Raw genomic sequence first — 12,021 nt, forward strand, 5'->3', positions numbered from 1 at the left:
TCAAGCGATTCTTGTGCCTCAACCTCCCAAGTAGCTGGGATTACAGGCACGTGCCACCACACCCGGCTAATTTTTGTATTTTCAGTAGAGACAGTGTTTCACCATGTTGACCAGACTGGTCTCGAACTCCTGAAAGTGATCTGCCTGCCTTGGCCTCCCAAAATGCTGGGATTACAGGCATAAGCCACCGTGCCCGGCCTGCTTCATTTTTTTTCTTGCAGCTCCAGCTCAAAGGATCTTGCTTCATTTTTGAGTTATTGACACGTCCTATGGCCACTGCCTCATAAGAGTAAAGTTTCTCCAAACTGAAATATACAAATATATTGTTTAATAACTACAGCAACTTAAGAGATGTTGGTTAACTTAGCATTCCTATTGATAAAACACAGACTAAATGAACATTTTTACTATAATTACGTATCAGTAATTTTGCTAAAATGAAAACAGGAAGAAATTTTGTGAAATAAATATTTATGCTTACATATGTCTATTTCATTAGTCATCCAAACATGAATAGCCTATCAGCCAAATACCCAGATATGTACAATAATAATTTATCTGTGATATTTTGCCAACTTTCAAACATAAAAAACCATAGGTTTACATTTTTAAAATGTTGTTTTCAAGTTTGTCAATTAGGAGGACAGAATATATTTTATTTAACAATTTGGTATCTTGAGATTTATCATTTTAAAATATTTTGTCATATGGTATGCTCGTTCCTATTGTAGTGTTGTGCCGTGCACCAGAGATATTGGGGCGGGTCTACTTCTGTGAGCTGCTTTTACTTTGTTTTCTGGTTGACAACCCTGTTATTTCATTTCTATGAGATTCTATTTTTTTATTTTACTTTATTTATTTATTTATTTATTTTTGAGATGGAATCTCGCTCTGTCACCCAGCTGGAGTGCAGTGGCGCGATCTTGGCTCACTGCAAGCTCCGCCTCCCGGGTTCATGGGATTCTTCTGCCTCAGCCTCCTGAGTAGCTGGGACTACAGGCACCCACCACCACATCTGGCTAATTTTTTGTATTTTTGGTAGAGACGGGGTTTCACCCTGTTAGCCAGGGTGGTCTCCATCTCCTGACCTCGTGATTCGCCCGCCTCGGCTTCCCAAAGTGCTGGGATTACAGGCGTGAGCCACGGCGCCTGGCCCTATGAGATTCTATTGTAGCCTTTTAACCACACCCTATTTTTCACTTGGGCTAATTTGAGTTAATTTCTGGGGGTTTTTTTGTACTAAAAAAATCTTACCTAAGAAAATCATAGAGGTATATATTATTTCCCATGTAGATGAAAAATAAATGAATTTCCATTTGAATTAAAAATAATATAAAGCATAATTTACCAAATTCTGATTGTCTATATCTTGAGCCATTTTAGAAATGAGTACTTTTGAATGTGACTAATTTAGATCCTTCTAAATTCATCAGTACTTTTGGTTCTCTGATGATTTGGACTGGTTTTGAGTGTACTTATAGGAATGAAACAAGCACAAAAACAACAACAAAATATTTTACTTTCACTGAGAAGAATCATATTTCTGGCCTTTAATGTCATGAATTAAGCTCTGCCATTTTAGTAGAAGAAAACACAGTAGGCTTGATATATTAAGTATATAAAGGAACAAAGTGATGCTAATGGTATTTGACTAGCACCTGAGACAGAAAATTAAACATTAATAGAAAAAACTTTAAGTGAAATATTAATGCTATTCAAAAAAGAAATCTTAACTTTTAAAAAAATGTAAGCACTAATTTCAAGGTGAAAATTGAAGAAAAATATTTCATTTATGTATTTTCCTGGTTGAAACCAGATTATTCACTCTTTGGAAAATGTTTTTAAATTTAGAGTCAGAGAATTCTTAGATCTGAAAGGCCTTTATACGATTCTCTAAGTTCATCCCCTCATCTTATAGATGAGAAAATTGAGGCCTAGGCTGTTATACTGATTTGTAAAGGCTCACAGACCGTAAATGGCTGCTTAAAGTACCCTCGTGTTTGAATTATTTATCCAGTGTTCTTTCCCCGAAGAATACTCTGTAATTTCTTTAAATGAAATCAAATCTAAAAAGGAGGAGATTATAATATAGAAGAAAGAGAGTTAATAACCAATTTTAGAATCTATCTCTGACCTTGTTATTCATGAGGGCATTACTCTAAGAGAAAGTTTAAACAAAGATATCTGGCATTAAATGCAGATTGAAACATATTTTAACTGTATGCATTCATTCAGATGTGACATAGATATTCAGATCCTGTTGCTTGGTGCCTGAATGTGCTGAGTCAACCTTGTAATGAAAAAGGAATGAGTTTTTTTTTTTTTTTTTTTTTTTTTTTTTTTTTTTTTTTTTGAGATGGAGTCTCGCTGTGTCACCCAGGCTGGAGCGCAATGGCGCGATCTCGGATCTTGGCTCACTGCAACTTCCGCCTCCCAGGTTCAAGCAATTGTCCTGCCTCAGTCTCCTGAGTAGCTGGGATTACAGCCATGCACCATCATGTCCAGCTAATTTTTGTATTTTTAGTAGAGATGGGATTTCACCATGTTGGCCAGGCAGGTCTTGAGCTCCTGACCTCAGGTGATCCTCCCACCTCACCCTCCCAAAGTGCTAGGATTACAGGCGTGAGCCACCGCGCCTGGCCAGGGATGAGATTTTTGAAGTTTTGTCAAGTTTTATTTTCTTCCGGAGTACTATTTCAACCTTTCTTTACTCTTCCTACTCAGAGGAGTTAACCATTTTTCTGAACTGTTTGATCATTTCCTTCTCTCCAAGGTGAATCTTTGCACTTATGCCTTGAAACTCATCCACTTCTGTCTCTTCAAAGACCTTACTTTTTTACACTTTCTACTTGTTTTTCTCTAGAACAAGGGTCCCCAGCCCCCAGGCCACAACCAGTAGTGGTCAGTGGCCTGTTAGGAACCAGGCTGCACAGCAGGAGGTGAGCGGCAGGTAAGTGAGCATTACTGAGCATTCCCACCTGAGCTCTGCCTCCGTCAGATCAGCAGGCATTAGATTCTCAAAGGAGTGTGAATCCTAATGTGAACTGTGCATGCAAGGGATCTAGGGTACCTGCTCCTTAGGAGAATTTAACTAACGGCTGATGATCTGAGGCAGAACAGTTTCATACCCAAACTACCCTCTCCCACACCCCCATCCCCTGTCCATGGAAAAACTGTCTTCCACAAAACCAGTCCCTGGTACCAAAAAGGTTGGGGACCACTGCTCTAGAAGGTTCCATCAACATGTAAATGTGCCTAAGTTTCTCCTGTCATAAAGTGCAAGCAAGCAACCCATCTCCTCTATCCCACAAAATGGATATTTCCTTCCACCCATCCTCATTTTCTCCTTCCTCTCAGGACCAAGCTATTTTAAAGGTAAGTGTCCAATTCTCCACTTGCTCACTCTCCATGCATCCTTTAAGGCATTTCATCTCAACTTGGTCCTCCCTTACTCACCTAACTCTAACCCCTTGTCCCAAATTCTTTCATAGAAATTGTTTTCTGCAAAGATACCACTGGCTGCTTAATTGCTAAATCCAAAGGATACTTTTTAGTTCTTACCTTTCTTGATCTATAGAATATCTGGAAATGTTACATCTGGGAAAAAAGCCTACATCATTGATTCTAGCCTCCTCAAATGACAGATGTGAAAACTGGAGACCAGAGAATCAAAGCATTTTTCTTTCCTCAATCACACTTAGCAGTGGTTCCATAGTCAATGGAAAGAAATCAAATGTCATTTTGGCAAAAAATTATGCACTGTTCACCAGGCAATTTCTCTACCAAGATAAATAAATCAAAATTCATGATACTGAAAGTGCAAGGTTTTCAATAAGAAGTTAAAATAAAAATGACTTGTGTTTCACATGTCTCAAGAGCCTCATTCATGAACTTCATGGTAGCCAGTTCTTAAAAAAAAGTGAGTCAGTAGTTCTAGAATTTTAAAATTGTTCACTTAACTAAGGAGAATAGATATTAAAAAGCCAAGAAAGTCTTGGCAGAAGTAAAGTCCCTCTGAGTATTAATGAACTTTTTAATCGGGTGATGCTGATACACATCTGCATTGGACGTGTGGATTTTAATTATTTGCCTGGTAAAGACGTAAAAGATGCTTCTTGTTACAGATGTGATCTATCAGCCATCCAGATAGATTTCCAGTAGAAGAGGAAGAAGCTGTCTTCTCTGCTTCCTTCCTCCCTGCTCACAAAGTAGAGATGCTATCTATAACCTTTTATGCTGGCCAGCCTGGAGCTCTTCCTGTTAAAACTCAAGTACTTTAAAGTTCCACACTCATCTGGTATTTCTCAGCCTCAGTAATTAGGTCAGTGTTTAAATATAGAGCCACACATTATTTAAAATGTTGAGAAGCTTTGGAGCAATGTCAAGCTTCATCTCCATAAAATGTTCTTACTAGTTTTTATTAACACTATTTGGATATTATCATTTTAAATTTTCTCAGTGCTTGTATATTCGATTTGTACAATATATATGTCTGCTCATATGTTATCTTGGAGCCTTGGAGCTATTTTTTCTTTTTTTCCAGGTATGTTTCTTTGACCATTTTAGCTGATCATTTTTCTGAAGAATTTGGAGTCCTTCCAACTAGATTAATGAGTGTGGATAATGTACTTAGCTTTTCTAAATTTTTTTTTTTTAATTTTTGAGACAGAATCTCACTGTCACTTAGGCTGGACTGCAGTGGTGCAATCTCGGCTCAGTGCAACCTCTGCCCCCTGGATTCAAGCAATTCTCGTGCCTCAGCCCCCTGAGTAGCTGGAATTGGAGGCATGCACCAGCACATCTGGCTAATTTTTTCTTTTTTTTTTGTATTTTTAGTAGAGACGGGGTTTTGCCATGTTGGCCAGGCTGGTCTCAAACTCCTGACCTCAAGTGATCTATCCGCCTTGTCCTCCCAAAGTGCTGCTATTACAGACATGAGCCACTGTGCCCAGCCCTAAATTCTTAATCTCCTCATCTCTACAATGGGAATACTCCTATTACCTTCCTCACAGAATTGTCCTGAGGATTGTATATTCTCAGTGTGTTTCTTGGCACATGGCAGGAATCATGCACATATTGACCTTCCAAACTCCTTCATTTCTTTTCTTCCTTGCCTTTCTCTCTCACAGCAACTATAGCTGAATTGCCTTTGGTAGATGCATCTTTCTACCCAATTCTCATTGAGTGAATGGATGTTACAATGGGCAGATTAAACTGGAGATTTGTTTTGCATGGTAACATTGAAAACTGTGTATGTGACTTGGGAGGAATTGTTGTTCATGGGTCAGCTGACTAGTTATATTATGCAGCCTTTCAGATAACACAATGAATTATTAATCCACATTAGAGAGTTGAAGGCTAGAGCCCTGGATTCCTGCCCAGAGAACGACTCTGACACATTATAGGCATATGGTTGCCTGGCTGGAACAATGACTTTTTGTACAGGTGCCAAAGGAAACCTTACGATGCCTGTTGACATTCTGTCCTTTCTTTGTTTCTCCATTATTGGATGACTTTGCTGCTCTATTCTTTTTTTTTTTTTTTCTTTTCTGTTTGGATACATTTTATCCTAATTTATGCCCAATAAAACATTACTGGGAACATGAACAAGATAAAGGAGCTAGTATGTCTTGTTAGTTAGTTTCATTAAGTGTTGAAGCTAAAGCCTTCAAAGGACTGTGTATGATTAGGGCTTCACAACTATTTATTTAAAGCCTTATTTTGTCTCTGTTCATGTTTACAGAATATGAAATACTCAGTAAGGCAGACTTAGTGCATATATGAAGTCTGTGTAATCTCAGGTCTTCAGGAAGACTCTACGTGTTCTCCCATACAACAAATTCTGCCATTCAGCTGCTTCAGGACTGCCTTCCACATATACATGGTTTGAATTTCCTAATTCTGAAATTCTCAGTGGGTTGTATCAATGATAAGTATTTGTATCTTTAGTGCTGCCTGAGTTCAAGACATGATGATATGGTTTGGCTGTGTCCCCACCCAAATCTCCACATGAATTATATCTCCCGGAATTCCCACATGTTGTGAGAGGAAGAAGATGGGGGGTGGGGCAGTAATTGAATCATGGGGTCCAGTCTTTCCCGTGCTGTTCTCGTGATAGTGAGTAAGTCTCATGAGATCTTATGGGTTTATCAGGGGTTTCTGCTTTTGCTTCTTCCTCATGCTTTTAATCTTGGTGCCATCACGTAAGAGTGCCTTTCACCTCTCACCATGATTCTGAGGCCTCCCCAGAGATGTGGAACTGTAAGTCCAATCAAACCTCTCTTTCTTCTCAGTCTCAAGTATGTCTTTATCACCAGCATGAAATGGACTAATACATATGATTAGTGATCTAGTTTTAGGCTCAAAGGTTAGAAAGCTGCATCAATCTTCTCAAATATGCCTATATATTAATATGTTTGTTAAAATCAATGATACTTTTTCAGAAAATATTTTCTATTAAGTAAAGTAGGCAACAGGATTTAAGTTATAAGAGTATACCTATTGAACATCAAAGTTAATTCAAGTATTTTTAGACTAAATGAAAAAATAAAAGGACTTTATAAACTTTTTTTCTCCCCCCCGAAATAATCCCATATGCTGTTTGCTAGCCATGGACTTAAAATGATAACAGGTTGGGGATTACTCTAGGAAAGCCACAGTAAAACCACATACCGATGGGACAATTGATTTAGGTTCCTTCCTGAGCACATTAGCCTGATAAATGGATCAGATTTGTGAGCTACCACTTTAGACGAATAGAGGATCAGGTAAAAGGGAGCTTCAGTGGGGAAGGAGTGATCCTAGGAAGGAGAATCACAGCAGAGAAGGGTTTAGGTGGTAAGGACCTGGGAGGGGTAACTGAAAGGTAGCAGAAATGAACGAGACTGATTTTACTTAGTCACAGTTATACGAAGGGCATGGACCCCTGCAACAGAGAAGTCCCAGCTGCTAGAAGTTGGCAGTTGGTGGTGTACTAGCATAGCAGGAGAAACTTATCTGGGAGGCAGGAATTATGGTTTGATCTGGGCTCTGCATTAATCAATTTGTGGTTTTAAATAATCTATGATTTCAGATAAGGCCTCATTTCCTCAATTATGAAATAATGGAGTTATACCATTTAAACCATCTGTTGTACCAGTAACATTATGATTCTAAGATTAGCTAATTCTTGTACCATATTCCATGTGTAATGGGAACATTTTTCAAGTCCCTAGGTAGAGCTGAGAAAAATATCCATTGTTGTCTTCTGAAAATTGATCAAATTTACTTTCGACTTCTGACTTTGTGTTTTCAAGTTAGCTAGTATTTCTATGCCTATTTGCCTCTCTACTTTTTAATTGATGAGAAATGATTTGACAGCATTGCACATCATTTATAATTACTTTCAGAAACACACTAAAAATCTTTAAAACTGACATGTTCAATAATTTAAAAATGTCTAGCCAATATTTTTTAAAAAGCCTGTTAACTCATTTTTACTGTGTATTATTTTATACTTGAAAAAATAACTCCTGTTTTCACTAAAAGTATTGATAGAAAACAAGTGGCACAATATTATACAGGACATCTCAACATAACATCTTTAATATGTTTTTTCTTTCTTACGGTTATTAAATTGATTGTACTTTCTGTTAGTTTGGTTTTTACCAACATTAAGAATTCATATGCAGTCATGTGTTACTGACAGGGATATATTCTGAGAAATGTGTCCTTCGGTGATTTAGTCATAGTGTGAACATCATAGAGTGCACTTAGACCCAGATGGTGTAGCCTACTACATACCTAAGCTATATGGTATAGCCTGTTATGCCTAGACTAAAAATCTGTGCAGCATGTTACTGTACTGAGTACTGTAGGCAACTGTAACACAATGGTAGGTACTTGTGTCTCTAAACATATCTAAATATAGAAAAGGGACAGTAAAAATATGGCATAAATGATAAAATAATGGTACACCTCTATGGGCGACTTACCATAAACTGAGATTGCAGGACTGGAAGTTGCTCTGGGTGAGTCAGTGAGTGAGTGGTGAATGAATGTGAAGGCATAGGATATTACTGTACACTACTCTAGAGTTTACAAACTGTATACTTAGGCTACACTAAATTTATAAAAAATATTTTTTCAATAATAAGCTTAGCTTACTATAAATTTTTACTTTATAAGATTTTTCATTTTTAAAACTTTTTTGCTCTTTTGTGATAATATTTAGCTTAAAACAAAAACACATTTTTCTTTACATTTTCTTTATTACTTATTCTATAAGCTTGCTCTATTTTTAATTTTTTTATTTTTATTTTTTACTTTGTAAACTAGTTTTGTTAAAAACTAAGACTAACTAGCCTAGGCTAATGCATTGTCTCTGTGTCTTAGTCATCACATCAGAATCATCAATATCACTGTCTTCCACCTCCACATCTTGTCCCACTGGAAAATCTTCAGGGGCAGTAACATCCATGGAGCTGTCATCCCTTATGATAACAATGCCTTCTGGAATACCTCCTGAAGGACCTGCTGAGGTTACTTTACAGTTAACTTTTTTTTTTTAAGTAGAAGGAGTACATTCTAAAATTACAATAAAAAATATAGTATAGAAAATACAGAAACCCATAACGCAGTCATTTACCATCAGTATCAAGTATTATGTACTGTACATAATGATATGTGCTATACTTTTGTATGACTGGCAGCACAGTATTTATACTAGCACTACCACAAACATCTGAGTAATGGGTTGCAATGGCTATGATGTTACGAGGTGATAGGAATTTTTCAACTTCATTATCATCTTATGAAACCACCATTGTATATGCAATCTATCATTGACAGAAACATCATTGTGCAGTGCATGACTGTACAATCCCCTGGCTGCTCATGTAATATGATTCTGCATTAAAAATTACCCCTAAATGGAATAAAAAATTTCAGAGCACACATCACCTTAGTGATGAGATGTATTATTAAGTAGGGAATTGAATCAAAAGAGATTTGAAATAGATACAGAAATCTACACAAAATGAGCATATGGAAGATGCTAGAGAAAAAGATGCTATAGTTTCCTAGACAGGAAGAAATACCAGCAGCTGGCTATGCCGTTGGCACAGATGGAAAGAGATGACATATATTCTAATAGACAAAAATATTTAAGGCATCAAAAATTCCAGTAAATTAGGGAAACTTATAGCTTATCATCTAAATCTGGTTAGAAATTTTACAGAGAATTAAGAGAGAAAATAAAAAAGACATTGGTCATAAAGAGTTCCGGAGCCATTTAGCCAAATGTTCAGACCCCATAGAAGATATTTCCTCTGGCCACACTTCTGAATGTAAATAATATTTGAGATTTTCCACTGAAATTGAGCTCTACCAAGGGAATGTGAGTGAGAGTAGGTCAGAGTTCTTAGGAGTTCAGCCTTTTTCCTCTCTGTAGAATTAAGAAAAAAGAAATTGCAAGTGACCTGAAATTCAATGAGACAATGTAACAGTTTCAGTGAAAAAGTTCATCTGATTCACAATGGGAAAAAAACTGAAATGAGATTTTTGCTGAAATAAGTAACATTTATAACCAAAAAGATTTTTTAAAAAAAAGCAAGAAAGGAAAACAGTCTAAGTAATTCTAAGAAAACAAGATGCGGCCAGAAAATCATGGTAATTCTTTGTATGTTTCTCCTCAAGATTAGGAAATTGTATTACAGCTAAAAAAAAAAAGGTGACCAAGAAGGACTGTTGGAAAGTGTTGAGGCATCTGAATTGCTTAAGTTTCTGCTTCTTTCATGACCCAGGATTTTGCAGCCTGGAAGGCAAGTGGAGAGGAATAGGGAGCCAGTTAGCTCAGCTGGCATTCATCTTTAGAAACAAAATGATAATGAGAAGGCACAATTATTTTGAACCGCTTTTAATCTAGACTCCTCCTGGATCAGATTATAGAACTTTATGTGTCTGGATAAGACACTTCCAACATGTTTAGGAATCATGGATTAGAGCTTGAGAGATTTAAAAACAAAACATAACAAAAATTTCAACAGTCTCTTTAACATAATGAGGTTATATGCAAAAGAAGTTTTAAAATAATCTTTTAGAGTAACTTAAATGCTACCCTAGTAAGTAAAGGAGGTGAGATTTAAACCAGGTGGTTTGACTTTAAAGGAAACATTTATTACATTGCTACCTTTTATTGACTGCATTGGCCTGAATGTCCCCCAAATTCATGTGTTGAAACTATATCCACACTGTGGTGGTATTAAGAGGTGAGGCTGTTTGGGAAGTGAATAAGTCAGGAGGACTTCATGATTGGATTAGTGCTTTATTAAAGGGCTGGAGGGTACTAGTTTATGCTCTTTTTTCTTATGTTAATTTTTTTTTGCCCTTCTGCCTTACACCATGTGAGGACACAACATTTGTCTCCTCCAGAAGATGCAGCAACAAGGTGCCATCTTGGAAGCAGAGACAGGGCCTTCACCAGACACCAAACCCGAAGATCCCTTCATCCTGGACTTTCAGCCTCCAGAACTGTGAGAAATAAATTCCTATTCTTTTAAAATTACCCAGTCTCAGGTATTCTGTTGTATCAACACAAATGAACAGGCCCAGACCGCACAATGTCTGAAGAACTTCATTTCACCCTACTAGTAACAACCATCCTGTTATGTTTGCACTTCTTTGCATTTCACCCCACTTGAGTTCTGTCCTTCCATGAAAACTTATCTTGCTTTTTGGTTCATCTGTATTCATAGACTTTCATCTGCTTTCTTTTTATCTCTGACCCATAAGACAGATGAAAATTGTCCTAAAGATCCTTTCTGCTGTGTGTGTCAAGGCCCCTCTACCTTCAGCTGGGGTGGAGGGACTCTTGTCTTTACATGGGAAAAAATACTTTAATTGCTGGTTAAAACACATTTTCTGCCAGATTCCCTTTATGGAACCTAAAAAGCCTAAAGCGTATGGCCACTTACACCTCCAAGCTGTTATTTTAAGGCAAAAACTAAAACATTAAGGACAGATAAAAGATTAGCAATGACTAAAGTGAGAAAAAAGATAAATAAATGCTCCGTGGATTAGGCCCATTTACATAACATGGCCCCAAACAATACTGTTTTACAATCAGATCTTTTTATAAAAAGAAGGAAAGATGATCAGAAATTTCCCAAGGGCCCAGGAAAACCTGACATTATTCCTCCCGTTAACCAAACAGCTCTGTACTAAGGCACGTCTCTTAAAGACCAATATCAAATATTTTATGTCCATGTTATTCAGAAGAGTTTGGGAAAATGTAACATAATTAATGACTCTATATTTTTTAAAAAAAGTGCCTCTCTCCGACAACATTCCTTCATTAAAATCTAGTCCAGGGTTACTCCTCAAACCTCTCGAACTTCTACTCCTTCTAGGAGTCCTTCCTCACTTAACACACAGTCTTATGTACTCCTTTCATATCAGCTTGTTCATCAAACACTCCCTAAAGAGCCTAGCCCTGCTGAAACAACTTGTAGCTGGATATCCTATAATCCACCTAAAATAAAAAACAAATTTCTCTCTCAGAAAGGTAACAAATAGACAGACCAAATCCTCTTAGAGACCTACTTCATTAGTTAGTTTGCCCCAGATATTAGGAAAAAGTCACAAAAACTAGCTATGTGTCCCAAAACCCCAATAAATTAACTATGAAATATAGCTTTTGGGGTCTTTTCAGTAACCAAGACAGAGTGAAACAGGCACGTAGAAATCAAAGGGAAAAGAAGAGAGACAAAAGATGGGCCCAATTGTGGGCCCCTGCTATAAAAAACCTCCCACCTTCAGATCATCCTGGGCAAAACCCAAGGGGCTATTGCCATATTTATTAAATAAAAAGCCTGGACACTGGAGCCAAATAAGTAACAAGGGCCTTCAGGCTTCTAAACACTCTGGAGTCTATCAACAATGGCACAAAAAAGAACACTGAAAGAAAGAGTGTCCCCAACTCCTAAGCAAGGATGGGACTCTTAATTCCTTATTGTGCCTGGCCAAAGACTGAAGAAGCCCAAA

At 37.3% G+C, this 12,021-nt stretch overlaps 1 long non-coding RNA gene across 1 annotated transcript; it reads left to right on the forward strand.

The window, feature by feature from the left end:
* Positions 1 to 7,665: 7,665 nt before the first annotated feature.
* On the forward strand, positions 7,666 to 10,543 carry LOC134737043 (uncharacterized). Its single transcript, XR_010121596.1, has 2 exons — positions 7,666 to 8,519; positions 10,411 to 10,543. It is a non-coding gene; the product is annotated as an uncharacterized lncRNA (long non-coding RNA).
* The last annotated feature ends 1,478 nt before the right edge of the window (positions 10,544 to 12,021 follow it).

Source organism: Symphalangus syndactylus, chromosome 6, assembly GCF_028878055.3.
Source record: "Symphalangus syndactylus isolate Jambi chromosome 6, NHGRI_mSymSyn1-v2.1_pri, whole genome shotgun sequence".
NCBI lineage: Eukaryota > Metazoa > Chordata > Mammalia > Primates > Hylobatidae > Symphalangus > Symphalangus syndactylus.